The following is a 6,000-nucleotide window of genomic DNA, read 5'->3' as shown; positions in this document are numbered from 1 at the left end:
CGAACGAACAGAGGGGTGAAGTGGAAGTGGTTATTTTTTATTTATTTTTTTTTGGCTGATGCTGCATAAGCTTGCTTTCTTGCATCAAATGCCTCTACTAATGCTAATGCTAAGAGACACAATTCAGAAAATATAGTTTTGCTGCTTTTAATCTGCCTGTTGTGACTGGAGGGAGTCTATGTGGTGAGGACAATCGAGGTCACACATTGTGGCCTTGGCATGCACAAGGTAAACTTAAAGGAGTTAACATTTCAGGAACCTTGCCGGAGCTCATTCTCAGACCATACGTAGGCTGGTTCATTACAGAAATCTAGATTTCATGGAAAACTACCACGTAACGTCTTTCTCCAACTAATAAACTTATTCTACAAAATTTCTAAATTTATTTCACAAATATACACCGTCCAGTGTATATTTGTGAAAACAACCACAATCCAATGAATCCTCTGTATGGGTCTTCAGAGTAGATGCCTGGTCAAGGTACCTATGCTTATGGCCACTGACTACCAATGACTGCAGAGAGGTATCCATCCAATGTTGTGGTCCGGCAGAAACAGGCAGGTGGCAGCAGTGTTCTGGCATGGAAGATGTTTTTCTGGAAATTTCTTGGAGCCCTTATACTCCTAGGCTGCACTCCGAATGCTCAAAACTACCTGTCCATTGTGGCTGATCAGACACACCCTTCAATAATGACTGTCTTCCCAGATTACACAGGTGTGTTCCAGCAGGATAATGCACCCTGTCACATTGTTGAGAGCGATTTGCCAAACAAGAAAGCTACTTCAAGGAACTACCTTGGCCACCAATTTGCCAGATATGAATCTCATAGAACACCTCTGGGATTATGTGGATCAACACCAGCATTTGGAGCCTTCACTGTGGACTATTGCTCAGGTACAACCCCCCCCCCACAATGTTCAAAGGCCTTATAGAGATTGCCATATGGCACAAGGAGGACATATCCACTATTTGGCAGGTTGTCAATGTTTTTACTGGACCAGTATATGTGGTTCAATTCTAATTCATCTGACTTCAATTTTCTAGTTGTACAGACCAAAGTCTTAAGACTTGCAATTGCTGATATTACAAAACTTGTGCATTTACCTACTAGACAATCCTAACCACACACACACACTCCTTGTTCTTTTTCTCACCAACAACTTTTCATTACAAGAACATTAGAAGATAATGTCTGGCATAAAAATATTCACACCTCAGACCACAACTTTGTGATTGTCTCTTCTCCAATAGGGCCCCCCCCTCTCTCATGGCTATTCTCAGCGTAACGTCATTTGGCTTTATAAGAATGAGAAATGGGATGAGCATGATTTCTACTCATTGCTTTCTTTGTTGGGCAAGAGTTTTTTAAATTTTCTGATCCAAATGTTCATTTAGACCATATCAGCAAAATTATTCTTGTAAGGAAGAAGTCCTTTATTCCTTCCTAAAATCTTGTCCTTTATCTAAAGCTTGGCTTTTCAAATATATGTGCTAAGGATATTAAAGATAAGATAATAGAATATCACAATTGGTTTGTATCCAAATCTCCTACTTCCTTTTCTGCCTACACTAAAGCTTGTAATAGTTGTAAAAAAATTCAATTCAAATTTGGAAGAGGCCAAAAGGAAGAAACTTGTATCTTGCCAAATGTAACAGCTGGATGGCTCTTTGGCATCCTTGGAAAAAGGTAAAGGACTTATTAGCAACCTACTTTACCTCTACTTCTTATACTGTCGATCTTGGTAAATCACCTCCTACCGTACCAGGTTTCCTGTGGCCTTCTGACGGGATGTTTGAAAAATCTTATTGCAAAGAAAGTTCCAGTCCCGATGCCATTTCTCGAAGTTCTGCAACACCTCTGCTCCTGGCTTGTCATCTTTTTACTCTCTTATTCAACTAGCATTCTTACTTCTACATGGAGGGTTGCTCATATCCATCCAGTTCTTAAAAAAGGATGACAAATCCTTCCTAATTATTGGCCCATTGCACTTACCACTACTATTTTCAAAAAAGCAGACAAATCCATCAACTGCCAATATGGATTCTGTGAATGTCCAAAGATTAGTAAAATTTTGGCAAATTTTACTAATCTTTGGACAATTTTATGGAAAAGTTTGTTGAAATTAAAGCAGTTACTGAACACTTACAAGGGTTTGTGATTGTGTTTGATCTAAACAAGCTCCCATTTTATCGATTGCCTTTTTTTTTTTTTCCTTTGCAACTGAGAAGCTAATTTTTCTCTTGCCAATTGCTAGATCTCATGCTCTTCCAGTTGTATATTAATGACCTTTTCCCACTGAATGGAAATCCTATTCATAGTTTTGCAATGCACACTAAATTGCACTTTTGAGAAACATTTCGTTGCACAAACAGCTTCAAATTCTCACATAATTCTCCAATGGGACAAAGCAAACTTAGTTAATTTAAATCCTTCAGTACTGCGTTATTTCTTGCAAAAAATAAGCCTATTGCTCCTCATCTTCTATAACATTTAGATTTATTGACAAGATCACATATCTTTTATTGGAGATCATCTTGACTTCTAATCTCTTGTGACATAAGCATATCACAAATATTGATTCCTCTTCACCAAGAAGATTGGGTGTGGTTTTTTTTTTTTTTTGCTCTGTGTTACTTTTCTTCTAAAAAACTACTAGCTCTATACAAATATCAAATCCACACTACCATGGAATACTGTTTCCACATTTTGGGTGGTGTCCTCAAAACCTCTCCTAAGCATCTATCCAAAAGAGAAGTAAGGCTAACTAATTACCAGTTCCTGTGGTATGCCTTTTCTGTGGGCATTTTTTTTCATGGGCACCATGCTTCTGAACTGACATCTGTGATTCACTGCTCTTGTCTAGACCGATCCAGACACATGCATCAATTAGTAAACATTTGTTCACTGTCTAGCTACAAGCTCACAGAACTGACTTTTCCTCACCTCCATTTATCCCTTCTGTTCTTTGGAATACTTTCCTTCGCATGTATTTCCTGAAAATCACATATAGAAATTAAATATAAATAGAAATGGTTATAGAAATTAAAGTCTAATGTCAGCAAGAATCTTCTGCCTATGACCTATACACAGTACTAAAGTATTATAAATTCTTATACCTTCTGTGCTTAAAGTTATCATAAAAATAAATTAAAATAATCTTAATGACACCTATTTCCATCTACAAACTGCTTAGTCCCACTTTCTTTTTTTTCTGATAATCATACCTACTGGTTTCCTTATCCACCAATCATCTCATTTGTCCTAATTATTCCCTCTGTGATTCTTTCAATTTAAAGGTGGTACACTCATCAACTCTGATGTTCATCAGTTATTCCTAATTTGGAACCTATTTTTAATCTCTTTTGGCTCAGTGCCTATGGATTGCAATACAGAGCTAAAAGTTACCTTGAGGTCATTTCAATCTACTGGAAGTTTCCTCAGTTAACTATAATTAATGTTGTGAAAAGATAGAAGAGTAAGATACAACAGCAGAGAAAGAATCTGGTAAGCCAAATGCACTTATGAAGAGAGTGGCTGTGTCATCTTGATTTGTCTCCCTAAACAGTACCATCAAAGACTTCTGATGACTGTATAGTAATAGTTATACAGTGCAAGGAAGCCAGAGTCTTTGGTTGCACTGGCCAAGAAGGGGGGAAAAACACAAGTAGATAAGAAAATATAAATTATTTGTTTCCCTCCTTATATAGGTTAACTATCCACTTGACTTTGGAATTTATTCAAAAAATGACTCGCTCACTAAAAGAAAACTTCCCACAATCTAGTCAAAACCTCTTCACACTGTAATTTGAATTTATGCCAGCGAATTCTGGAGTTTTGTATAACAGTGAAAATTCCACCATCATTCATTTTACTAATCCCTCTCAAAGCCTTATAAACCTCAATCAGGTCACCTCTGAGGTGCTTGACTGCCAAGCTCTGTAGCCCACATATTCGGAGTCTTTCCTCATATGGTTACCCATTTGCTGATCTCACCAAGCAAGTTGTCTGTCTTGGACTCTTTCAAGAAGCTCAATATTTTTTTTCAGATGAGGTCTCCAAACTTGAACACAGTATTCCAAATGTGGTTTGGAATATTGTGCTCAAGTATATTAACCAATAAGTTTATTAACACTGGCGGGTTAATCGTCCATATTAACCCAGCACCTATAAATTAGGAGCACCTGACGAGAAAATATAATCATGGGTTTGATTGTTAATGAATTGTGCACTGATGCTTTGGAAGTTGGAGCAAACTTTGCTGTAGGTGCATAAATGTAATCAACATAACAGCTAAGACAATGTGTGACCCCCACTTGCCAAAAAAAAAAAAAAAAAAAAAACCCTACCAGTTATGGTGACCACAAAATGTGTATTCTTTTCAGATAAAGAATTAATACTGGAGGAATAACTGAAGCACATTTGTCACTTCGACAGATTTAAAAATTTTTAAGTTTAATTTTCTGTTGCACCTGTGTGTGTGAGTTAAACCAAGGGTTCAAGTACTTATCTGCTATTTTCTGACAACCCAACCTTCTTGAAACAAAAAAAAAAAAAAAAAAAAATCACCAATAAAGAAAGCTGAACTCTGTATCACAACAGGATGTCAGATTTCTGACTCTCGAGGCTGTTATAACTCATTCTGGTTACAATAGAGTGCTCATCTACAAGTACATATAGCAGATGCAAAAGTTTAGAATACTAGGCTCTTGTTGATCATCCTTGCATAAATGTTAGTGTCTTGGTGTTTCATTTTTGTTTTATTATTTTCAGAAATTGCTTACAGTTACCATACTTGTTATCCATTATAATCAGGTTCAACTATATTTCCACAAGGATAATTACTGTTAAAGATCATTAAATGATTAATATATTTCCTGAATAACAATCCATTTTCTTGAAATAATCAAGTTCATTATCTTGAACTAATAAAACTCTGTGATTGTTATGGATAATTATTGTTTCAAGGGTATGGTGTGTGTGTGCGTGTGTGTGTAAACACACACATATATATTCAACAATGATAAAAGTTACCTTGTAATAATGCTTACTTTGTTTAAGTGGACTACAGCACAAAATATATGAAAAAAAGTGCTTTATTTTATTTGTGCTCAGTTGGGTTTCAAGGATGAAAACAATGCAGCAAACAAATCTATTGGATTAAGTGTTAAATTCCTTTTCCTTCACTCTTTTGTCAATTGTGTCTGCAAACTGTTACAGTTGTCAAAAGGAGAACAAGTACAATCATTTAGAGAAATTTAACTTGCTTTTGTATTCTTTACAAATGACAATTAACAATACAATTAAATTGGAAGCTGAGCACAAGAACAAGACAAGTAACATGACAATAAAGGCATATACATGGATGGTTTCAGGAACTTGGGGCTATATAACTTTAGTCCTTAGGAAAACCAATTTGTTCACGAGGATAACTTTGTTCCATTTCTGTACATGTGCAGATATTTCTAACTTGCTTTATACACAGCTATCATTAGTGCCTTATATCTAACTTTATAAAGATTGTCTCCCTTCCCCAAAAGAAATCCCAGGTTTCCTTAATTTCTGTTTTTTCTTTGTTTAGCTATTTACATGAGCAATATGTTATCCAACAAATTTCCAGTCACCATAAATCATCTACACATTTAATTAGCATACATCACTGTTTTGATGTCAACTTCTGAAGAAAATAATTGCTTTTAAAAATAATTACATATGAAAGGGTTCCCAAGAACCGTAACCTTAGATTTTCATCAGCTTAACTACAATATCCTTTTACACAGGAACATTCCTGCTACTTTTGTCTGTACAGGCAATACATAGGAAAATGCTTAGTATGAACACAAGTTTCTACATAGTTGGTAATATGAAACAAGTATTTACAAAGTTGTATTTCTACACTGAAGAGTACCCATTATACTTTTACATTTCATGCATAGCAAACACAGGATTCAAAATCACTGCAGACAAACAGGGAAAATGTGGGCTAAATACAACAGTACAGT

This window comes from Mastigoproctus giganteus, chromosome 12 (genome assembly GCF_048544385.1).
Source record: "Mastigoproctus giganteus isolate SK-2022 chromosome 12, ASM4854438v1, whole genome shotgun sequence".
NCBI classification, from domain to species: domain Eukaryota; kingdom Metazoa; phylum Arthropoda; class Arachnida; order Uropygi; family Thelyphonidae; genus Mastigoproctus; species Mastigoproctus giganteus.
Note: the sequence above shows the minus strand (reverse complement) of the source record.